The sequence below is a fragment of the Netta rufina genome, assembly GCF_964035555.1.
Source record: "Netta rufina genome assembly, chromosome: Z".
Taxonomy (NCBI): domain Eukaryota; kingdom Metazoa; phylum Chordata; class Aves; order Anseriformes; family Anatidae; genus Netta; species Netta rufina.
In genome coordinates, this window is record NC_140126.1 from 17596757 (window position 1) to 17622709 (window position 25953).

At 41.6% G+C, this 25953-nt stretch overlaps 1 long non-coding RNA gene across 1 annotated transcript; it reads left to right on the forward strand.

Moving 5' to 3' along the window:
- The first annotated feature begins 1082 nt into the window (after positions 1-1082).
- On the forward strand, positions 1083-23812 carry LOC311221080. Its single transcript, XR_014619289.1, has 3 exons — positions 1083-1218; positions 2303-2495; positions 23306-23812. It is a non-coding gene; the product is annotated as an uncharacterized lncRNA (long non-coding RNA).
- Positions 23813-25953: the final 2141 nt, after the last annotated feature.

Consider the following 25953-nt stretch of genomic DNA (forward strand, 5'->3'; position numbering starts at 1 on the left):
AGGCTCCACTTTCCTTCTGAAGGCCTGCAGATCACTCTACCAGATCTTCTTGGTGAAGTTAATGAGCTCTGGTTAACTTAAACTTTGGGGTGGTTACAGAAAAGCAGTTTTGGCTTGGTTTTGTATCCAGATGTGGTTCCACCACTTGCCCAAACAAAAGTGCAGAACTTGAGGGAGTCTCTTGGTTCTTGCTTTAGCTTTTTGGGAACACTCCAGACTTTTCTTTCATCCTCCCATGTCCATGAAAGCCAAACTTAAACACATCAAAGCAGGCATGAACAAATGAAAAGGAAGAGCATGCAATTTCATATGGAATTGCATGCCTTGTGCATGAGGCGTTTGCTCCCCAATACAATTTTAAAGCCATGGAAGCTTGCCAGATTCCAGTGTACACTGAAATATTTTCTGAAACTAGAGAGGTTATTAGAATTTTTTACTAGCCATCAGATACATAAAGCTCAAGAAAGGTATAATTTACTTGTCTGTATAGATTTTTCTAGTATTATAATTAGAGTTATTATAACATAAATTCATAGGCATTTAGGACTGGGAGGTACTTGCTGTGCCATCACATACAGTTTTCTACTTTTTTAATGCAATTGTGTCATATAATGCCGCTGCAAACTGTCCAAATAGTATCCTAAAGAGTAAGTTGTCTGTTTTAGTATTTTCTTTTTTTTTTCTTTTCCTTTTTTTTTTCTTTTCCTTTTTTTTTTTTTTTTTCCTTTCCCTTTCTTTTTCTTTTTCTTTTTCTTTTTCTTTTTCTTTTTCTTTTTCTTTTTCTTTTTCTTTTTCTTTTTCTTTTTCTTTTTCTTTTTCTTTTTCTTTTTCTTTTTCTTTTTCTTTTTCTTTTCCTTTTGCCCTTTCCCTTTCCCTTTGCCTTTCCCCTAATATTGTTGGAAAGATTCATGCTGTGGACTTAAAGTCTGCAAATGAGTGTTTCATAAAAAGTGAAGTAGAGCTAGAATTTTTAAGTGCGTAGCTCCTGCAGCTAACTTGAGAAGACCTACTAATGATGCAATGAAATATTATCTGGGCAATCCTTGTAATGCTTAAGAAAGAGCAGTCTGGTGACCATTTCCTCAGAAATACAGACGCTCCTCAAGCCCCCAGAGACCCCTAGAGACACATAGATCCTAAATCATGGAGCCTCTCCAGCTGAGATCTCTATAGTGTACCCAGAAAGGACTTGGATTTGAGATTTGATAAAAGTTAATTGTAAGTATTGTGTAGTGTCTATGTCTTGTGTTTGGTGTAATCCTCAAAGCTTATACTGCTCTGTAGAAAAGACTAGCTGCATTATCATTAAGAAAAATGGTGCAACTGCATGTTTCCGATGCATTGGACTCTGCTAAAATGACATAAAAAATCCATTAGATTGTGTTTGTGATAGTTAATGCTTATCACCTGCATAAATATAACCTTTATTCTAATTGTCTTTTAAGTTTTTCACTGAACACTATTGAATGGGTTCTATTAGTAAGGGCTGACCTGAGTTCTTGAGGATTCCTTCCTTGTTGATGGAGAGAAATGGGTTTCTCCAGATCGTGTTCAGAGCAGTGTTGTCACAACACCCGCAGGAGCCCTTCTGTGTTCAAACACAATCTTGCTGGCTTTTGTGACTGCCCAAAGCTGACTGAGGCCACAGATGAGCATGGCTTGTTGTTTTAACACTGGGGCACACAGCAGTGGTGGTCATGAGCAAGGTGCTTCCTCCCCACGGGCTGCACGCCCCGGTCTTTGTTCTGATGGGGAGGCCCAGACTGAGCCTGGGGGGCAGAGGTTTGTTCACCACCTACAGAGCTGTGGGTCCAAGCCCTGCATCCTGCTGTTGCTCTTTCATGTCATACCAAACCCTTTCATTAACTGAGCAAGAATATGATACAGATTAAACCCTTGTCCTCTGAGAAGCAGGTGGAAACACTAAATCTTTCGGAGGAAGCATGCTTGTTGAGCATGCAAGCTTACAGTCAAAGACTGAGGGAAATTTCCAACAAGCCATGTCTGCAAAGATCTCACACCACTGAAGCACACTTCCTGCTTTTGGTTGTAGCCTTCATATCCTCAGGGACATTTGGGGCTTGGTAGAGTGCCCCTTAGTCCTCATATGACTTAATTTGAGCTGCCCAGGCTGTATTAATCTGTATTTGGCCACACTCTAGATAACCCAGTGTTTTGCCAGGAATGTGTGGAGGGTCAAGGTGCCAAGGCTGGTCTGAAAAGAGAGGTAGTCAGAGGAACATAAGTGGTTTTTGAAGAAATGCCCAGGGTGCTCTCACCTCTTGTGTTTTTTCCTCTCCAGACCACTCTGGACTCTGTATTCACTCATGGGAGGAAGTGGGGACAGAAAGGTAATAGGAGCCCAGCAAAACCAGTAAAAAGTTGTGGCGGGCTCTTGCATATCTGCCCTTCCCCGGCTCTGCAGACATGCTGACCAGCAGGGACTGCCCAGGGCTGCAAGACCCCCAGGCAGACCAACACCTGCAATAAAAAAGGCAAGAGTGCATGTTATCTCCTGATTTACAGGGTTCAGCAGGAAATGTAAGAAATACTGAAATCACCACAAAACCAGCTCATGGTCCAGACAGAAGGCGTGTCTTCCTACTTTTGTGCTTGTCCTGGAAGTGGAAATAAATCTGGCTTTGTGGACCACTCAATATGCTAAGTGATAGCTGGCTAATGAGAGACAGGGGGCGGGGGAGTGGGAAGAACCTTCTGATTATTGAAATATGTAGATCTGTCTCCATCTATGGGAAAAAGAAAAAAAAAATGTTCACAAGCAACTCCAGGGGCTTATTAATTAGGGGATGGATGGAGGGAAATATGTAAAAGTTCTGTATCTTAGTGCTTGAAGGTACCAAAATTTCTCTTGAGTCTTTAGTGACTACAGCTCTTTATCTTCTGGAGGTTCAGTAACATATCTTATTAAATTCCAGACCTGATATGTATTGTGGTGTAGAAGCAGCTGGTAATTTTGAAGGAATATTTGTGTTAACTGCTGTGTTCTGTTGAGACTTAATATAAAGAAATGTATTCAGGAACTCGGCTATATTGGCAGTGGGAATTGGGAGTGTCACTGAAAGGAGCTGCCTCTTATTCATTTCTCAGGTTTAATTTTATTAACGGATGCAAATGATTTGTTAAACAAATATAAAACAAAAGGAAAAGGAGAATGAACTCTGTGTCACCACTGGGTTCTTCAGTCTAAACATCTCATTAAAAATAGCCAAAAAGCCCTGGGTGTCAGGTGTATTTTATCTTAGGCTTACACTACCATCTTAATAAAAGGACTTGGAAAGGAATGGCTAAAGAAACCACCTTAAAAACCTTCAATGTATTCGTGTCAGTCACACATTTGCTAGAAGGCCAGGTCCCTGCTTAAGGTCTAATGTGTTTGGAGAGCAAAAAGAGCTGTGTGTTATTAGGCAGAATCCCTTTTATATACAGGGAATTGGATCAATTTGACCCTGATTGTCTCTCTCCACTTTATCGTCCCACAACTTCAAACACCCGGTCCTTGGCATTATCTTAAGGAAGGGGTTGATTGAACTGTAGGTCTGACACTTGTCAGTTGTGGATAATGTTGGCTTCAGTCAGTCATGTTCACACATAAATGAGCCCTGACAGAGATAGACTGTTGAATAGAAGAAAAAAACAGTTTTGCTGTGGATAACCTTCTTGTCTAAATGCAACAAATAATAAAGTCTGCTCCACAGGAAAACAGCCTGAGATAAACAACAGAGGGATATATTATCTCTTTTGCTAGCAGGGACTGTCTGTTTCAAAATAGGCAACGTATGGGGAGAAATGGCAAAAGGGCCATAATTATAGATGCTACTTCTGTTCTGTAACATGAGGCAACTCACGGGGTGCCTGACTGTGAATGGGAGACATTGCTGTGCACAAAGCAGTGCAGCAGCGTTGCTGTGATATCAGCTCTTCTTAGAGCAAGGTGACAGAGGTCTTGATTAAAACAGAAGAAATAGAAACTCTCTCCCTGCTATTTAGGTTTTCCTTTCCTTATGCTTGCCTAGAAATCAGAAATTTAAAAACAAAAACTAAAACACCCTTCCATATGAACCAGAGAATGAAAAGAATGAGTGCAGTGCACAGCCCTCTAGATGGAGGAAAAAAAAAAAAAAACATAACAAAAACAACCACGATATAAGCTAGTTTCCATCCATGTGATGTCACTGCAACTCTGCTATGTACAGTTTGGGAAGAAAGAAAACAGAAAAAGGAAGGAAGTGTGGAAGGAAGGAATGCCTTTTTTTTTTTTAAGGCAAATACAACTCCACCGCACTTTCAAAGCAATTTGCATAAATGTCGGTCCTGTGATTTTTTTATTTATGGCCCCTAAGTTTCTAATTAAATACTAATTAATACTATCACCAGAATTGTCTCCCATCCTCAGCTCTTCATAGCTTTGTCACTTTGATTAATGCATAGTCATTTATTAACTTATTTAACAAGCTGAGGTGCCTCATGACAAACCGGATTAAATTATCCCCATAACAGACTCATTACTGCAAAAAAAAGGGGGTTTTAAACTTAATAAAAATTATTCTCAATAATGTTAAAGCTTTTTCACTGCAACCTTAGAAGATGGAAATAGTTTTTTTGTTTGATTTATAATATATGGAGTTGTATAAAGCATCCATTAATAAAATTTATATGTTCATTTAAGCTTGATCATTACTGTGGTTCTCTAGCCCTTGGTGCTTATTATTTAACTTTTGCTGTATTTATGAAGATAATTAATGCTCTGACCAGACAGGGACTAAAACACCCACTAGAATGAGATAATTAAGGGCATAAATAACATTTAGGTCTTGTGTTTTGCTTTTTTTAATTAATTGTTTTGTTTTCTGGCTAAACCTGATAAAGAGGAAACCAGAGTTTACCTGGGGATTATGATGACTCTGAATGAAGTGACTTAACAAAGCTGGGGGACCGCGGGGCTCTGCCCAGTGCAAGAAGGGCGCAGCACCACAGGACACCGCTGTCCCCATGCTAGTGGAAATATCACCCCCTGGGAACCCCAAATCCCACCCTCTTCCCTCCTGTCCCCCCTGCCGTGCAGGCTCCTGGAGGACATGATGCTTTTTTGCTGTTTGATTTCCATAGGCCAGGAGAGCTGGAGGAGGCCGGCAGGCAGCACTTCACTGCATTCACTCCTAAAGCTTCATTATTCCTCTAGGTTATTTTCATAATGCTATATGTATTGTTTATTATGATTTCTTTTAACAAGAAACTCCCTGCCATTCTACTTACACGCACCTTGAACAGTGTGTATAAGTCACATACAAAATAATAAGGATGTCGTGATTTGATTGGGAAAGTGAAGCCACCTCTCTCCAGCACCCAGTTTCCTTTTATTCCCATGCATTTCCCAACAGAGACGATGGGAGCAGTCTCAGGCAGCAGCAAGCACATCAGGACAAAGAGGAGGGTATGTTACCAAGATGAGAAGATGCAGAGAAAATGCTCTCTGTTCAATGTTGTGCCTGAGAAATAGATGAGGTGGCACATCAGGAGGCAATAAAAAGCCCAGTGGCCCAATAATCTGAAATGTGTTTGTCGTAGGTTCCCAGTGACTGCATATAAAGAGCAATTGCACACCTAAATAGCTTTTGAGATTGGATGTTAGACATTAATTTTACAATCTACCATGTAAATCCCTGTTGAGGTAAATAAAGGTCACCTCTTAGGGTTTCTTCGACACCAGGGATGTGGCTTTGGGTATGTAACATGACCCAATAAAGCTGATTAGCATAACGGGTTTTTCACCAACCTCTGATGAACATTTGCAGCAAAATGACACTTTCTAGCTACAGAGCCTCAGGACATAAAAAGCAAAAGTATGTGGCAGGTTAAAATTAAAAGCCAATGACAACAGCTTATGTAGAAACTGCTCAATAGTCTGTACTCCTCTTGCATTTCTTCTGAGGCAAGCCAGCTTTGCCATATTCTCATTTATGTCTGTTTTATTTTTATTTTATTTATTTTTTTCATTCTCTGATATTCCCTCCTGGGTTTTATTTTGTGAAAACTGAAGACAAGCAATGGCAGATTGTTGTGCAGGTAGAGGTCAAGTCCTGAAGGACGGAACCCAATAGCCTTCACAATTATTACAGAGTTTGGGCGAGGTCCAGGTTAAACAAGCACATCTTCATTTGATTCCCACTATTAAATAAATCAAAATCAATGATTCCTCAGGGAAGCAGAGAAAAAATACAGCATTGAGGAAGAGTCAGTTGGTCCACTGTAGGATTTATCCATGCAATTGGGCAATGGATTCAGCTTCTCCATCTACACGTGAGAGTGGGAGATTTCCACCCTGCCACCACTTCCTCCTGCTTATGGAGACTGTTCACAGACCTTTCATGCTGCACTCAGACCCTCTGTGAAGTTTGTGGGTTGCTATGACAGCAAAGGTGTCTTTATGTACTGTTACCATCCTTGAGTCTCCTTCAAAAACTTTAACGTCAGAGCCAAAACCTGGCTATGGAAGAGTTCAAGAATTTTGAACCCATGTTAAGTTAATGTGTTGGGTCCGTCTGAGCTGGAGTCACCTTCTCCCTGCAGCAGCCCACACAGTGCTGTGCTCTGCACTCGTAGCTGGCACAGCACTGATATCACTCCAGTGTCGTGTCTATTGCTGCGTAGTGCTGGCACAGCATCAGGACTCCTTCCAAACCCCCAAGAGCCAGCAGGCTGGGGGTGGGCAAGTGATGGGGAGGGGACATTGCCGGGGCAGCTGACCTAAACCAACCAAAGGGATATTCCATAACACCTGATGTCACACTCAGCAATAAAAGTGGGGGCTCTTGTGGGGGACGGGGCTGTTCCTCCTGAACAACCACTACGCATTTGAGGCCCTGCTTCTCAGGATGTGGCCGAACACCGCTCGCTGATGGGAAGTAGAGAATAATTTTTTCTCTCTCTGTGCTTCCGTGTGGACTGATTGTTTCTTTTGTTTCTGTTTTTCCTCCCCATTCTCTTTCCCTTTAATTAAACCTTTCTCATCTCAAACCTCGAGTTCTCTGTGTTGTATTTTCTCCCCCTTCCTCTTTGAGGAGAGGGGGAGTGAGAGAGCGGTTGTGGTGGAGCTCGGCTGCCCACCTGAGTAAAACCACCACAGTTAAACAGCCTGAGGCAAGAGATTGTAGCAAGGAAGTTATGTCAGATGCAAAAGAGAAGAGAAAGAAATGACAAGAGAGGTATCAGGCAGTCAGGACATAAAGTATCATGGAATCAGTCTGTAACAGTAGAAGTATCATATGGACATAAACATTAGATAAGCAGCTTGGAAAAATAAAGGAGTAAAATTTATGGGATCCGTTTTTAATATCTGACACATACAATATGAAAAGCTACTTATGGGTTGTTCTTAAAAATAATAATTAAAAGTAATGCAACCTAGATGTTCATTTCCAGTTCCAAGCTCTCTTGATCTACCTGGACAGAAGACTGACTGACATTGCTATTAATAAAATACCCAGTTCCTAAAATAAACTAGTAGACATTATAGAGGATGCTCAATACAAAACAATCTATTAATGAGAAAGTCCTGGCAATCTTTTTCAAATTAAAACTCAAGATTAAACCTCTAGGTAACCTTCCTCAGGTTAGCTCAATAAAGGCTTATTATTTTACTCTCGGGTCTTTATGTTTTCTTTCCCCATGTACAATACTTTTATTATACCAGTCTCAGATCTTTCTTCAATAGCAGTTGTCAATGTTAAATAATTTTGTTAAATTGTAGTTGGTTGATCTTTCTGTATAATAGCTCCATCTTGAAATATTTGGTTTCTTGCCAACATTATTCATATTAGAAGATCATTTAACCACCTTGCTCTCCTGGGAAAAGACTCCTTCTTATTTCCATCTTATATGTATTCATGTTGATCTGATAAATTAGTTCTTGCTCTAGCACTGTCCTTTGATTAAATAACATTTCCCTCTCCCCCTGTATGTAAACACTGGTGACAGTCTCCTTCAGTTTTCATTTGCTCTGCTAAAGACATTGAGCTCTTTTCTGCCGCATTTCACAAAGCCATGTGCCTTGCTGGCCGTTCATATTCAACCAGTGACTTTCTGGTATCAAAAAGGCCTTTCTTTGTCTCTATTACTTTGTTCCCAGTCAATAAACCCTTAAATGTTCTGGCCAAAATTCTTGTCATTGGTCTCTCAGCAGATGACCTTATTTCTGACAATAAATTTAATCCTCATTCTATTGCAATCATCTCCAAGATTACCCAATGGTACCAAGATAATGTTGTGACCCTTATCTGTATTGACGGTGCCTCCATCTTCTCCATCTTAGTGATACTAGTGTATTTAATTAGCACGATATTAGATTTTCTGCTCTGCGTGTCTATGTGTGTGGATGTGAGATGTGAGTGTGTGTACATGCTTCCTTACATACATAAGTAGAGAAAAACGGTAAGACATTTTTATTTTTTTTTTAATATAACAATTTCCTGTGTATAAATCCAGAATGCAATTCTTCAATGAGATTTATAAATGAGATGGCTTAGTCCTATGGAATTTCATATTGAGGTGTCCTCCATGTTCTCTTAAAAATCTTAAGCTCAAAAAAAAAAAAAAGAAAAAAAAAGAGTAGAGCCATTTCTTTTATATATAAAAATGAAAGCCATTATTTGTAGGATATTTGAACCAAATAACTAAAAGTGAGTTTGGATCATTAAGTGAGAAATTACATCCTTAATAATCTTCTAATTTTTTTCTTTATACAAGTAACCTGTGAAAATTCACAGCATGAGGAAACATACAGTGTCTAGGTACTGAAAGAATTGCATTTCTAGCAGCAAAACCAGCGCACGGTTACCTTGGAGAGCAGGGAAGTGTTGTCACTTCTCACACAGTTGATGGATAAGATGTAAAGTTAAATTTCAAGGTGGAGATGCACCCAAGAGGTTGCTCAGTCTGCCTTAATACATGAGATGTCTTTGACACCACTGCATAGGTTCTTCTGTACTTTTTATACAGCAGAGTTGATAAATGCATTAAATGCATAAAATATTTATTGGATCTGGGACAGGATACAACATGACAAGAAATGAGATCTTTCCCTACAATGCTACAACATATGAAAATTGAAACTGTATTTTTCCCCCACTCAGAAGCATTATGCATGTGACAATTTTTTTCTTTGAAGATTTTAAATACAGAAATTCTCTGGCAATTGAAAGTTGCAGGTTTGCAAAATCAGTGAATATTTATTCTGTTTTTAAGTAACTCGTTGTGCAAATTGAAGAAACAGTATTTCTAACCATTATCTCTTCAGTACTTCCTAATTTAATGCCAGCCGGTAGGTAAGATTTAACAAGATATATCAATTCAACTACATCAAACTAGATGACAAGAGATTTCCATTCCAGGAGAGGAATTAAAGTTTTGCATATGGGGAAAGAGGTAGGGGTGGAGTCGTTCCCATTGCATGCTGTGTGCACTTATTTTTTTTAATTTTTAATGTTTAATTTTTAATGTTTAATTATTTCAGTGAATTGAGGAAATGCACTGATCTGGATAGGCTGCACCGATGGGCTGAGGTCAACTGCATGAAGTTCAACAAGGCCAAGTGCCGGGTCCTGCACCTGGGGCGCAATAACCCCAAGCAGAGCTACAGGCTGGGAGAGCAATGGTTGGAGAGCTGCCAGGCAGAGAAGGACCTGGGAGTGATGGTGGATAGTCGGCTGAATATGAGCCAGCAGTGTGCTCAGGTAGCCAAGAAGGCCAACGGCATCCTGGCTTGTATCAGGAACAGTGTGACCAGCAGGGCTAGGGAGGTGATCGTCCCCCTGTACTCAGCTCTGGTGAGGCCGCACCTCGAGTACTGTGTTCAGTTTTGGGCCCCTCGCTACAAGAAGGACATGGAGGTGCTTGAGCGGGTGCAGAGAAGGGCGACGAAGCTGGTGAGGGGCCTGGAGAACAAGTCCTACGAGGAGCGGCTGAGGGAGCTGGGCTTGTTCAGCCTGGAGAAGAGGAGGCTCAGGGGTGACCTTATCGCTCTCTATAGGTACCTCAAGGGAGGCTGTAGCGAGGTGGGGGTTGGCCTGTTCTCCCACGTGCCTGGTGACAGGACGAGGGGGAATGGGCTAACGTTGAGCCAGGGGAGTTTTAGGTTATGTTAGGAAGAACTTCTTCACTGAAAGGGTTGTTAGACATTGGAACAGGCTGCCCAGGGAAGTGGTGGAGTCACCATCCCTGGAAGTCTTCAAAAGACGTTTAGATGTAGAGCTTAGGGATATGGTTTAGTGGAGGGCTGTTAGCGTTAGGTTGGAGGTTGGACTCGATGATCTTGAGGTCTCTTCCAACCTAGAAATTCTGTGATTCCATGATTCTGTGATATAGCTGTAGATATCTCTGTTTAGCAGCAGAATAGGTATAAGGCGACCTCTAAAAGTGCAGCTCCAGAGTGCTGGCATGGCACTGGTGGTACCATCTCCACATCTACTTAGATATCTACCTCTTCTAACATGTCACTAGATGTGGGATAGTTGATACTTATCACCAATGCACATGGAACCTCAAATGTGCTTCACTGGCTGGATAGCCGGGCCCAAAGAGTTGTGGTGAATGGAGCCAAGTCCATTTGGAGGCCAGTCACTAGTGGCATCCCCCAGGGCTCAGTGCTGGGGCCGGTCCTCTTTAATATCTTCATCGATGATCTGGACGAGGGCATTGAGTGCACCCTCAGTAAGTTCGCAGATGACACCAAGTTAGGTGTATGTGTCGATCTGCTCGAAGGTAGGAAGGCTCTGCAGGAGGATCTGGATAGGCTGCACCGATGGGCTGAGGTCAACTGCATGAAGTTCAATAAGGCCAAGTGCCGGGTCCTGCACCTGGGGCGCAATAACCCCAAGCAGAGCTACAGGCTGGGAGAGGAATGGTTGGAGAGCTGCCAGGCAGAGAAGGACCTGGGAGTGATGGTGGATAGTCAGCTGAATATGAGCCAGCAGTGTGCTCAGGTGGCCAAGAAGGCCAACGGCATCCTGGCTTGTATCAGGAACAGTGTGACCAGCAGGGCTAGGGAGGTGATCGTCCCCCTGTACTCAGCTCTGGTGAGGCCGCACCTCGAGTACTGTGTTCAGTTTTGGGCCCCTCGCTACAAGAAGGACATGGAGGTGCTTGAGCGGGTGCAGAGAAGGGCGACGAAGCTGGTGAGGGGCCTGGAGAACAAGTCCTACGAGGAGCGGCTGAGGGAGCTGGGCTTGTTCAGCCTGGAGAAGAGGGGCGACCTTATCGCTCTCTATAGGTACCTCAAGGGAGGCTGTAGCGAGGTGGGGGTTGGTCTGTTCTCCCACGTGCCTGGTGACAGGACGAGGGGGAATGGGCTTAAGTTGAGCCAGGGGAGTTTTAGGTTAGATGTTAGGAAGAACTTCTTTACTGAAAGGGTTGTGAGGCATTGGAACAGGCTGCCCAGGGAAGTGGTGGAGTCACCATCCCTGGAAGTCTTCAAAAGAGGTTTAGATGTAGAGCTTAGGGATATGGTTTAGTGGGGACTGCTAGCGTTAGGTCAGAGGTTGGACTCGATGATCTTGAGGTCTCTTCCAACCTAGAAATTCTGTGATTCTGTGATTCTGTGACCTTAGACAGTCTCCTGAGCTGTTGCATTCCCCATCCTGGGCTGGAAGGAGCAGAGCTTCATGCAGCACTGCACAGCAGGGCCACAGCACAGGGATATGACCCAGTCTCTCCAGGTAATAAGACAGTGACTTTTAGAGGTGGGGACCACCTCAGCATGCTCTTGACTTTAAGCAGGGAAGAATCAAGATACTGATATCAACTGCAGCAAAGCTTGCATTCACTCCAGGTCATAATTTAGTTGAAGATTCATTTTTCCAGAGACGAAAATTATGGTGTTTGTGTGTTTGCATGCATGGATATGTAAACGCAATCACCAGTGATTGTCAGAGGCTCTGAGAAGGTATAAATCAGAAAAAACATTAGTGACACTTAATCAGCCTTTGCAGTATGCTTTATAACTCCACTAAGAAATCAACTAAAACTGGAAAATGGAAATTCCTTGCATTAGCACTTTGTACTCTGTTGGTCAGAAGCTGTCCTCTGCTGCATATGGGTGTGACAGCCCATGCAGAGTTAACAGCATGTGGCAGCTCGCAGGACCATGTTCTGTGCCCTGTTTCTCTGTAGCCTTCATGATGGGAGATGTGAGGATGCATGATACCCCCCAGGACTCTGAATTCTGTCCTATGGCCTCACAAACATATCACATAACACCCCTTTCACAAATTTATCTTAAGCCAACTTAGAACCAGTTAGATTTCTTGTTGCCCACATGCCCACATGCTGGCAGTTTGTTGTAGAGGTCACTTCTTGGATGGCTAGGAACCTCCTTCTGATTTTTAGCCTGTGGATATTTATGGACATTTAATATCCTTTGCTCTCCTTCTTACACCGTCATTTTAGCTTAAGTAGCACCTCTCCTCCCACAGTATTTATAAATGGCAGCTCTAGTACTTTTAGTCTTTATCTGCTGATCTAGACAATCTGTATTTGCCTCTCCTTTCCCTCTCCATGCCAGCTGTCTTTCCTTGTGTCTGTTTCTGTTTTAAATCATATTTCATGAAAAATAGCCACCAGACCTTGATGTTACCCCTCCAAGGCCTCGTCTCATGGCATTCCTGCTCCTTACACCATACATATATATACATACAAGAGTATATGCTCTATAATAATGCAACCGTATAGTATCATTATGTATATAAGCATATATAAGCAGGTACATATACTTACATTCTAAGTATAGTACAGTCTGTATATATTCTCCCTATATACAGAGCATATTATATATGCTCTCTCTATGTACTCTCATTCTCAGTTTCTTTCTGTTGTTTTTCCTCTATGGCAGTCTGCCTGTCACTCATTCCATAGTCCTGTTTCTGTGCCACTGTGTGTGCCAAAAGAATGAATTAATATCTGTTCTGAAATGTATTGATAAGAGTCTGCATTGGTAAATGTCTGTGCCTGTAGTTTTCTTCCAGACAGATATCCTGTTTTCTCTCTTCTGGCTAGTTTTGTGCATATCTTAACATTTGACTCACTCCTATTTTCACCATTCTAACTAACAGTTTTTCCTGTGGCACAATATTAAATAACAAGTAAATAATATATTTTACTGAGATATAGTTTAGATTTGATTAAACTTTTTATAAAAATCTAATATTAAAAAATAATAATAATAATAATTTGCCCTGTCATGATTTACCAAGAGTTTCTGTTGAAATCTTCTGCCTAATGCCTTACATAACATTGAAGTGAGTCTAACAATCTTGCCATTCAAGTCCTTTTTCCTATACCCTCAAATATAGTGTCTGAGTGTGTTATTGTGGAGTCATGCAACATTGCTTTAACTTGAAAGATTTGTAAAAGTCTTTCCTTGTGGATCTGCAATTTCACATGCCAGTTATTTTACCACTGTGGATGGTGATTGCCTGCCCCCCACCTTGGCTTGAATACATTAAATTCTCTATGTTTTATTTCCATCCCAGCTGTGTGAGCTCTGCTCCCAATCTTCATTTCCATTAACCATCCTGTTCTTACCTTCTGTTCAACATCATCATTCTACTGAAACTACAGCAAACTACTTAAATGTGAAGTCATACTTTGTTAGTCTTTCCCTTTCCGCAAAGGAAGCCCACCACTCTACCCTTTTCTCCTTGTTGTTTTTATGACTAATTCACTTTTCATAGTTTGTTTCTAGTTTTCTTTGCAAGGTGTATCAAAACTTGAATTGTGAGCTCCAAGATGTTCTTTTCCTAGTCAGTCTTTTCCTGTTACAGGTGTTCTTTGCTTATTCCTGATACTTTTTTTTTTTTTTTAATGGCAGCTTATCCATCCATTTCTGCAGTCCTTCTGTAGAATATTCTTTCTCGTTTCTCAGTTCCAATTTTTTTTGTATCTTTCACTTAAGAGTACTCCTGTGTTCCATGCATTCAATTTCTTCAGCAGTTCAGACTTTACCAACAATTTGTTTTATTTTATATTTCTCTTATTTAAATAGAAAATAGTCTAGACCTACTTTTGTTTAGACCTCTCTTTTATTTAAACTGAATCTTCTCATGTCAAGTCAATTTGAGTGTATCTTCTGTGACCAATTGTTCTATACTTCTCTGAGTACCTATCAAGCCCATGTCTGCCATTATCTCTGGTAGATTCAGTGGTTATTTGGCAGACACTTGTCAGCTATCACGTGCAGGAATAAGTAAGCTGTACCTTTCTTGCATTTACTTCTTAATATATGGAAGTCAATGACACGACAGTGATGCATCTTTGGTAATATTTTTTATATTATCTTAATGGAGATATTCATCCATTTCTAAATCCAGTCCTGTTGCTGACAACAAGTACTATTCCAGGAGAAGTTTAGAATTTGATACTTTGATATAAATCAACATTAATTTGATATGAATCAGCTCTGTTACACAAGCTGTTCAGTTGTTTTTCAATGACCCCATCCAACAGTAAAAGCAAATTCAGTCCTTTCACAAATGACAGAATCACAGAATCATTAAGGTTGGAGAAGACCTACAAGATCATCTGGTTCAACCATCACCCTATTGCCGGTGTCACCCACTAAAGTGTGATAACACCTCTGACCAATATTCACATTTGTGTATTTGTGTATTTGTGTGTTTGTCTTCTCCATACTATCTATTCATGGAGGAAGCTTGATCTATTGCCACGTGTATTTTTTATTCTTAAACCTCATTTTCTGATCCTTGTGTCCAAAATCCCAAGGAGTTTGCCTCTCTCCTGGCTTAATTTGATTCCAAGTATTTTAAGGTAGACACGTACATCCAGCCAAACTTCAACTATGCTACAAAGGAGAAGACAAGCTATGCAGCAGAGCCTCCAAAGGCTCTTCAGGGAGCCACTCCACAAATAAATAAATTAATTAATAAATTACTAGCATAATAATTACTCCTGATGCCATATCATACATGTCATTCAGTGCTCAATAAGGGAAGGGGTTGCTCAGCTTAATCTTATAGTCTTTTTCCTTAATCAAATGTCATAGAGTGACACTACTAACACACACAAAAAAAAAAAAAAAAAGAGAGAGATGTCAGAAGTTGTTATAATTACATAATATTGGACAGATTATAATATTTCCGTGTAAAACACTCATACAGTATGCTGTCTCCAACCCATCCCAGACCAGACTGCCCTTCTGTGGTACATAGCAAATTATATGAAATATACAGCCATCATTATACCAAGCCACATTCAGAAATTATTGTCATCTAAATGGCAAATAAGTGATCATTTTACTATTTTATTGTACCAATTGTGCAAATAAAATATAACCTTTTCAGTTTTCCAGTGATCTCTTTGACTTTTGAAATCACATAGTCTTGACATAAATAATGATTCATTTTACTCTAACAAAGGCACCTAGGAAATTAATCTGCAGCATTAAGACTCTGAGAGACAAGCTCTGGAAACTATTGCTGCAGAGGTCTAGGAAGTTACTACCACACTTGTCTTTTGGGCTTTCTTCTTGGAAGTTAGTTTCTCAGTACTGGAGTTGGTAGGAAAGAGTTGGTCCCCCTACCTTGGCTGCTCCCAGGCATGTACCTGTGTGTTGGCTTGATCTGCTGAAAGAAGTACATTAACACATGTTTTTCTTCTGCCAGCCCTGCTATGCTAGGTGTGTTGCTCAGTAGGGAGTGACAGCAGACAGCTGATGAACAGATAACGTTGTTGGCTGCAGTGGTTGTCAGCTGCATGCCCATATCAGATTCCCCAAACCCACACGTGCTAGACAAGGACTTAGGTTTGAAGCACATGAGTCAGGAAATATTTGCAACCTGCAGACCTGTTAGGTACAGGTTTGATTTTGAAGACAGCTGGTATTCTCTTTATTTATGTGGGTGATTTAGTTTCAGTTCTGATCCCATTAAGAGGGAAGCTCTTTCTGTGTATTACTTGTGCTGTCCTCATATGGTTTGTTCAATGAAGACAAAGGGCTGAGCAGACAAAGCTATTCTTTGCCCCATAGGATCTAAGAGACAGAAACAGGAGAGACAGTGCCTTGGCAAAGACAGAGAGCTCTTAGATATGTCCCCCTATCTGTACAGAATTTTATTAGTATGGAGAGATACCTGCACACCTGCCAAATCTGAGATGAAGACGACCGCCTTTTTCTCATGCAATGTATTTTCTAACATTCAGTCCTAAAAATACACAATCATCATCCTCTGAATGCATCCTGTCTCACATCCCTTTCTGTGTCTATTCCTTCTCAGATCCTGTACGGGGGACAAATACTATTCATCACCAACCACATTTTTTGCCCAAACAGTAGCACAAAAGAATGGCAGAGCAGCCTCTGTATAGCTTCAGATGAAGAATATTAATTCAGAACAGGAACAGCTAGCTACTGCACCTTTATTTCTGAATGGGTACTCCTCTTTTCTATCAGTCTTTGGGGCTGAAGCATTCATACGCTTCTCAATATAGGTGCATTTATCAGGCTGTTTTAATTAAATTGCTGTAAGCTACTGGCTTATCATTACGTCACAGGCATTGCAAGCCCTGCCTATTTTAAGTTGTTGCTGAGTGCATCACACCTGGTCCTGAAAGAACAATTCACAGCCGAAACAATCTCCAAGAACGCCCCCAGGACTGGAGTTGCTCTGGGTATTGAGGGTGCATGCAACCCTCCAGGATGCAACCTGTTCTTCTTCTACCTCTGCAGCCAAAGATGGGGTCTTCCTTTCCATTCTTGAGGCCTGGGTGACACTGATATTACATGTGGAGGATGAAATAACATTGTAGGGGTATGGCTGGAGCTTATTTTGAGTTATTTGTAATGCTGGTGGCATATATTGTGGGTCAAGCACTTCAAGTTTTTATTTTTAAGTGGAAGGAACCATGGGCTCTGAGGGAACCCATCATTCCCTGAATAGAAATTAAAAAAGGCTTAAAGTGTGGCCATGTTCTGGTCAGTCTGGACAGGGAAAGATGACCCCCACATGTCAGTCACAGACCCAGAAGATGCTGGGGAGACCTCTCCACTCCCTTCTCTGTTCAAAGCTGAATCTCCTCCAGGTGAGGACAACATTGGTACCTGACCTCTATGCCTGCAGGTCAGATACCCTAAATGTGTCTCCAGTCTATAGCCATGATGTGGACACCATACTAATTTGGTGTTATCTCTTTTTGTTGTGGTGGAGTCATCTCTCTTGGACCCATGAAATAGGGATGAGAATTCTCCAGGCATGGAGAATTACAGTCTTTTATGGGTGTTGAGCACAAATGATCAGAGCTGTTGGAGAACATCTTCAATACAGTTGTACTTGGTTGGCAACCTGAACTATTGAAGATCACACAAGCACAGCTGTGTACCTACTGATTGAACAGATGGTTATGAATGGCACCAGGATGTTCTCATCACCTAGCACAAGGAAAAATGCCAGTCACAGAACAAGTGCCCTACCATGGTATATGAAAAAGACAAAGAACTGGCATCACTCTGTTTTGCCAGCAGTTGGCCTTCTAGATGCTGGTGGGTCTCAGCTTACCAGGCTCTCTCCTCAGATCTGGTTACTTGTTCTAAATGAGAGTAGAAAGGAGGAATATCAGTGAACTACTTCCTTAAATTAAATCCTAAAAGGAGACTTGGTTTGAACATCTGGAATTTTAAAATGTGATATACTTACTAGCATTACCAGCCAGAACTGTATGCAACTTCTGTAAAAAGAAAAGTTGTCACCCAACCCCTTGTATACAGAACCACACAGAATCTGTTTTAAGTTAAAGTAATTAAATTTTGATGTTTCTTTAAAAAGAAGCAAACAAAAAACAAGCAAACAAAAACAGCTCTTAGGAGGTATTATATGCATGTAACCTGTACCTTTAAATTCACCAGTGCAAGATGGACCAAGATAGGCAAAGTTTCAATGGTAATGCATGTCTACATATTCATTAATGATGAATGATGTAATGTTGTATCAGCTGAATTAAGCTCATGCACCTTTATGCAATATAAAATTATACCTCTAGTCTCAATATCACAACTTTGTATATAGATGAGATCAGATAAGGAGCAGGTAATTCAAATGTATTTGGGTTTCCAAAAAATACTTGCTAACATCCGTTGCAAGAACATACTAGGAAGTTTAAATAATTACAGAGGGAAATCTAATGTTCTGTCATGGATTAGAAACTGGCAGGGTAGAGACAGAGATGAATGGAGATAAAGTCATTTCCCAACACAAAAGCAGCAAAATACGTGGATACTGTGACTGGTATCATGACATGACTTGTCTGGTTTTCCTCTGTGTACAATATGGATCGTTTTGAGTTCTGCCTAGGTAGAGAAAACCCATGTTGCTCAAAAAGCATTAAGATATTTTGATAGAAAATTACTACATTAATTTCCGTTTTACAAGTCTGGAAGAGGTTTATTTTTGTTTGGTTTTTGTTTTAATCAATCCCATTTTTGGTGCAGGTCTATCAAAAATCTGTGCAGACCCTGGGGCTGTTTTACAGGTGGAAGGAGGAACCTGAATGTCCAATTTCTTCTCTTCTAGTATCTCTCTTCCTTCCACACTGCTCTTTATTTTTATTTTTTCCGCGTTTTGCTACTTACAGAAAAAAAGAAAATGGATGAAGAAAAAATGGTCCATTTCCAACCAATGATTCTTTAAAAAAGTCCATCAGGCTCTGCGGTAGTAAGCATGGGTGCACGGATGTTAACCCCGTGGGAGAAGAAGTGGATCCCTTCACGTCTGTGCTGACTCGATCACAGCCTGCCACTGCCTGGGGCCATGGTGGTTCCTCTTGTAACACCATCAGTCAAATGCTGGTTTCCAGGGGAGCCTGACCTGCAAACACCCCGAAACCACTGAGTCACTCAATAAACCTCACCCCCTTCCTGCTAGACTGTATGGAGTCTGAAGCTATTTTCTAACTACAGCGAGAGAAACCTCACCAGTTTGTTGCTGCATCTGGTGGACAGGTCACTGCTCTGGTACCCTTGAATTTCTGTCTGTGAAAGGCAGAGATGCCCAGCACAAAATCATGTGTTTCAAAGTGCTTCACCTCAGCTAATAGGGCTTGTGGTCTCTTGCAAATAATTTTTTTATTTTTTATTTTTTTTGCTAAGAATTTCTCCTTAGCTGCTGAGATGTGTGAGTTTTGGTTTTAAACCCAGTGGTTCCTTTGCTCTCAGGACTCTGGCTCAGCAGCATCCACCCCACTTTAATGACTATTTTCATTCCACTTTGGAGCTGTAAAGAAAGTCCAGGTTTGCTAAACAACTAACCATTTGCACAGAAATCTAATCCTGGGCTCCATCAAAAGCAGTATAGCCAGCAGGTCAACAGAGGTGATTCTCCCCTTCTGCTCTGCTTTTGTGAGACCCCACCTGGAGTCTTGTGTTCAGCATTGGGGTCCCCAGCACAAGAAAGACATGGAGCTGTTAGAGTGGGTCCAGAGCTTTCTCTGGAACCATGAACACTTTTCTACGAGAAAAGGTTGAGAGACTTGGGGCCATTCAGCCTGGAGAAGGGAAATCTCCAGGGAGACATCATTGCAACCTATCAGTATATAAAGGGGGCTTATAAGAAAGATGGAGAAAGACTTTTTTACCAAGACCTGTAGTGATACAACAAGGGACAATCATTTTAAACTGAAAGAGTGCATATATAGAAGAGATATTAGAAATAAATTCATCACTCAGAGGGTGATGAGGTCCTGGCACAGGCTGCCCAGAGAAGCTGTGGATGCCCCATCCCTGGAGATGTTCAAGGCCAGGCTGGATGGGGCTTTGGGCAACCTGGTCTGGTGGGAGGTGTCCCTGCCCATGGCAGGGGGTTGGACGAGATGAACTTTAAAGGTTCCTTCCAGCTGAAACAGTACTGTGGTTCTGTGATGACTCTAGGAGAGTAGTAAGAAACAACGATTAGCAGGGGAATCAAAAAGGGGGCTGATAGCCATGAACTGAACAAAAGCTTTCCCACAGCAGCTAAAATGGAGACAGTCAGGCCCATGCCAAGAAAGAGGTGAGAGCAGTGTTATATTCCCTCCTCCCCCTTGTGTTGCTCTGAGCTGTTGCTCCACACTTGCCCTGCTCCCAAGCTGTGGACAGCCTTTGGACAGCACAAGGTGTAGCTGGTGCCATAGCATCACCCAGGCACCATGGTCCTTCCTGGAGACCTGCATCCTCTGGTGTCCCCCTTGGTCCTGCTGGCACTGGTGCAGCAGGGAAAGGTGAGGTGTGAGCACACACCTTGGTGCTGGGGTCCCCTAGGTAGGCAGAGCTGTCTGAAACAACATTGGAGAGGGCTTCATAAAGGAGCTTTAGGTGTGAGTAAATGGCTCAAAGGCAGGAATAACCTGGTACTAGAAATGAACAAATAATTTTTAATGAATAATGTATTGATGATATTCATCTCTTTCTGATTGCAGATTGTCCATGAACAAGTTGCAGTTTATCAAATATTCACTTTTCAAAACATGAAATTACTGTGAATAATGCATGAGGTACAAGTTGTTCTTGTGTTACTTGCTTAAATATTTAATACTAAAAATATGAGTTGTTTTGATTGAGCACGTATGCCATGTGGTGCAGCTCTGTTACACCTGGGCATGATCCCATGCCCATGAGTCAGGTGCGTGGTGCAATAAGCAGCACACTCGAGGTGCTTTCTGGAGGATTTTGTATCCAAAGGGTCCTGCGGCATAGCTGCTTTCTCATGTGTACCCAACAAAAAGTGCAGATGGGTTGGAAGTGAATCCAGAAAGCTATGACCGAATCGGAGAAGAATTGTTAGACTTATCTTTAATGTACACGCTGGGGACATGTTTAACTTTTTGCTCTCGGGGTCTGTTCTGCTCTGTATCAGAACATTCACAGACATCTCCAGTTGTTTCCCCAATGCATGGTAAAACCATACTGAAACTTCCTCCTCTTGTAGATCTTGCATTGTGATGTTTTAATGGATGCTGAAATCAAGCAGAGTTGTCCCTCCTGCCCTTTTCCCCCTGTTCAAGAGATACATCATTTTGGACCTTCAGGTTCCTCACCTGCCACTCAGGAATCCTCAGAGATATTAATGGCTCAGCCCATCCCCTGAGCGCCTCAGGATGGAGTTCATCATGCTACCTGATTTCAAGACATTTATCTTCTCCTAGTACTCCTAGTACTCTAGGCAAGGAATTTGCTCCTTTACTTGCTAGTACTATTTGTGCTATTTTGTGCTATTTTCCTGCTCACAACTACTTCAACTACTTTTTTTTTTTTTTTTTTTCTGGTGAAGACTTCCTGTATCTCTGAAGCTATGTAACAAATATTGCTGTCCCTGTCTCTCATGTTGGACCTGTTTCATTTTTATAAATAAGAAAAACATTATTGGAGCAGAACCTTGAACAGGAATCTGCCAAACTGCTGGAGACCACAGAAGTCAGCAGGATGTGGGGCCTGTCCTGGATCCTCATTAAAATCTTCTTTGTTGGAACATTCCTGCTCTGTTTTTCTCACTAGGTACTTCACTTTCCACAGCCCACCTTCTGGAGACCACCACGTCTCTTTTTCTGTCATTCTGCCTAAAACAGGGAAAAATGACTGCCCTCTGCATATGCTGCATTAAAACTGTGTGGGAAAAGGGCATTGGACAGGCTAATTCTGCAAAAGATCAGCTCAGTATATGTTTGTGCATGTTTGTAATAGCAATATCGTGTTTGCTGGCTACTGAGGTTTTACAGAAATCCTTGCTGTAAGTGTATTTCTCAACTGCAGGATGAATCAGTTCCAATGAGATTTTTCCCCCCTCCTAGATTTTGGAGAATTCTGGTACATCTCTTGGGTTTTAGTACCGTGTCATCTATATGCTGCAGTAGAGCATGTGAAATGGGTTGCATTCATCTGGTTGCCATGTGTGTCCATCCTGATTCATTGCACAATGTGGAGATGAGGACATGTCCAAAACAGAGCATGCGGGAGCACAGTATTTTTCTGGTCAACATCATCAGACTGCTCAGGCTGGTAAATGAATGTAGGGATGGGAAAGGCTCTCAGAACCATCAAGGCCAGTTGTTTCAGGTGGCAATATTATGTTGCCTGTTTCTAACCACATGGAAGGATTGCTTAGGGTATTGCTACTGCTGGAAAGAAGCTCCTGAACTTCTCGTTTTCAGCTCAAATTTATTCTTGATCAAAGGATACACTCAGCCACCCTTCCCTTCAGATGAATCTGCTGAGAAGAACTTGCCAGAAATCATGAGGTCAGTTACAGGCAGAGCTGAGAATTGAAAAGAGCTCCTCAGCTCAGTGCCTTATACACCCAGTTTCATTTCGCATTATATAAGGAAGCCAAACAAAACATCAGTATCTTATTTAGTGTTCTATATCTCCAGGATGTGCTGATTTCATCTGAGGTGGCACAGAAACTTTTTTTTTTAACCTTAATTTATTCATTTGAAAAAGTGAGCTAGAAGTGTTTTCTGAAAAAAAAAAAAAAAAGACATTAAAAAAAAATTATTATTATTTTAGCACCTTCTTTGTTTTCATGTCTTTTTTATGCTGGTTCCTAAAAGCTAAAGATTCATCACCTGTTTAGTTATGACATGAAGCCTTCACCAATATTCCCTGCTAAGATCCAAAGCATTACGGAGTTTAGATGAGAAACAAGTGGTTTTAGTTTTTTTATTTTTGAGGATTCAGATTTATTTTGTACACAAACTGATAAAAAAGTTGCTATCGCAATCTCCCATGCTGGTTTTCCCATTATTATCACTCTCTCTGGTATATTTTTACCTTGAAATGTCTGTACATGAAAAGTTTGCTAGCATATACTAAAAGGTAGGTATTCAATTTAACAGTGCTTTCCCATGTGCTATCGATCTGCTTCAAATAAATTGTTTTTGTTTCAGGGGACACTACTGCTCACGTTACAGGAGAAACTAATTTTAACCTAATCATTAAAATTTGCATGTAAAGTACATATTGCAATTAGAGTGCCCAATATTGCTGAAGGGAAAAGACTTTGGGGTCTGGGATTTTGTGATACTTCAAAGAAGGTGGAAAGAAATGTCTTAATCTTGATTTCCTCAGGGCAAAGAGTGGGGAAGAGGGAAGAAGGGAGAGAAAGATCCTCATAAAAAATTAGTATAAGAAAGTGGCCTTTGTCTTTGGTGAGGGGTGTTTTGTGAGGCAGATGTCATACGTGAATCACTCTCTCTCTGGAATGTTTTTTTATATTGGAAAATCAAATCTAATACTTGCCTCACTTCAATCTTTTTACAGATCATCACACTTGTGCCCAGGATATTGCCAGCCTTCTGTTCTTGAGCATCTCTGCACATCAGCTGCCACACAAGGAGTAACCAGCCCTCAGTCTTCACTGGCCACAGAGCAGAAACAGTGTGACAGCACTGCAACCGGTGGAAAAGGCTGGGATTTCAAGTATTTTTGTTTGACTTGGCTGCAGAAATCAAATTTAAGAAAAATAGAAAGAACATTTTATTTCATCTTCATTCTATATCATTTGATTTTGATAAGGCTGAAATTGTTTCATTTTGAAGAGTTCAGAGTGTTACCTTTGGATTGCCTTTTCCAATGCATTGACTTTCAGGTGGCACATGCACTTATACCTTTGCTGAAGGCTTGGACTCCACCTGCTCTGTGTTTCCCAATGAAAAACAAGTATACTAGAACATTTTGAACAAACTTTGCTAGACAGGAAATGTATGTTCAAGATTAAACCAATGATATAGGAAGAATTTATCTCTACTAGTATCTATCCATGGCAAGAGTATCTCAGTTTGCATGAGCAATTTTAACCTGACTGCTAGGACACTTAGAATTAGAACAGTTCAGTTGGAAGGGACCTGCAAAGCTCACCTAGTCCATCTGCCTGACCTTTCCAGGGTGAACCAAAAGTTAAAGTATGTTATTAAGGACATTGTACAAATGCCCCTTGAATACTGACAGGCACAGGGCATCAAGCACCTCACTAGAAAGCCTGTTCCAGTGTTTGAACACCCTCTTGGCAAAGATATTTTTCCTAATATCCACTCTGATCTAGTTAGTAGAAAAACAAATGACAATAAAACATGGAAAACATGTATCAGTGTGGCTCCTAATCATGAAGGCGACAGTGGGGAAATTATTTGTTGGGAAATACTCACTTCTGCTTGGTAGTTGTGATTTGATCAGAGGAGGGTCAGGCTGGGTGTCAAGAAAAGGTTCTTCACACAGAGGGTGGTCAGGCACCGGGACAGGCTGCCCAGGGCAGTGGGCACAGCACTGAGCTGCTGGAATTCAAGAAGTGTTTGGACAATGCTCTCAGACATGTGGTCTGATTTTGGGTAGACCTCCTGTAGCCAGGAGTTGGACTCGATGATCCTTGTGGGTCCCTTCCAACATAGGATATTCTGTGGTCCCGTTCTGTGATTCCATGATTATATCCTCACCAGAGGATATAAATGCTTCTTTTGGGGAGTTGAAGGATGAAGCATTTGGCAGTAGCTGGACATGAGTCTCAAAAAGAGAGGAAAAGACATTACTGTAGATGACAGTGTAAAGCAAGCAGTGCTTGAGTGCTGGGATGGGATCATCTGCACAGTGAAATTCCTCATGATGGCCCCAGCCACTGGTGTTTCGTCCTGCCTAGCAGGGTTGTTTAGGCTGTGATACTTAACAAAATACCCTAGCAAGAAGAGAATATAGTCAGCCAGGTCCTCTGACGTATCATCTAGTGTCTCTGCTTGCCATGCTTACCTTCAAATGACACACAGATCCTTTGTGTTGATACTTCTGTTTCAGTTGCATTAGTCACCTGGAGATCACCTGGCTCCAAATCAGGAGGTTCTGCAATGTGGTTCCTTGGGTGCCAAGGGTGTGGGATGGGGTGAGGAAAGGCCAGCTCACTCTGCAAGTGCACACAAAGGAGCAGGGGAGGAGGCTGCAGCCCAGCTCTGCCCCAACCCATGGCACCAGCCCTCACTGGCACAGCACTCATGGCCATTTCACTACTCACAGGCATTGTGTTTATTCTGTTTTCCCGTGAAAGAATGTGGCCTTGGGCCCTATTGCAGCATGAGCTAAAGAGCCAGAGACATCAATGCAGTCTAAGGCTGCATGAACCCTCTCCCAACAGACAGGTTTTCTGGCAACACACTGCGCATTACTGAGTTTACAATAATATCCTGGAAATTAAAGTTAAAATACCCTGGAACAGGCAGATCAGCACTCACAGAGATGCTCTTGGGAGACCAACATAAGGATCTCTGTCTGGAAGATTGTCATCTTGGGAGCACCTTTATCAGAGATGGGTTTCATCTCAGAAGTTGTCAGTTCATCAACCCCACATCTGCTTTAGGATGCACAGGATTCCACTCTGGTGGTGATAATTTCTCTCCTTTCTCTGCTAAGGGTCCTTAGGGTGACTAATCCATGTGCAGGTATCTGCGTTTGGCCACATTAATATCAACCCACACCTCTGACCTCAGTGAAGACTCACTGCTACACTCGCTGCTGTAAGTTAATAGAAAAGAGGAAATAAAATGACTACAGAAATTTTCATTTATAAGTGAGAAGAAAGCAGTGTGTGCAGGACTTCTGTCAGTATTGCTATGCCCAGCGCTCTAAAAATACTTAATACAGAACTGATTCAAGACCTGTTTATGTTCATGGAAGATTTCCACTTTGAAAGGCTTTGGGATGAGGTCATAGGTCGGAGTTACTGAATAACTGATCCACAGAAACAGATGAGGGTGGTAAAGGATATGTTCCTGTTGAGGGAGCATGTTCCATAGTACGGGAGCACGTTCCATAGCACCAGAGCATCCAGGGACTCGTGTCTGCTCATGCGAAATGCTCATGCTTCATTCGTGTCTGAAGCGTGTGAAAACAACGAATCAGACAGAATGGAGTCAGGAAGCAATAGGAGC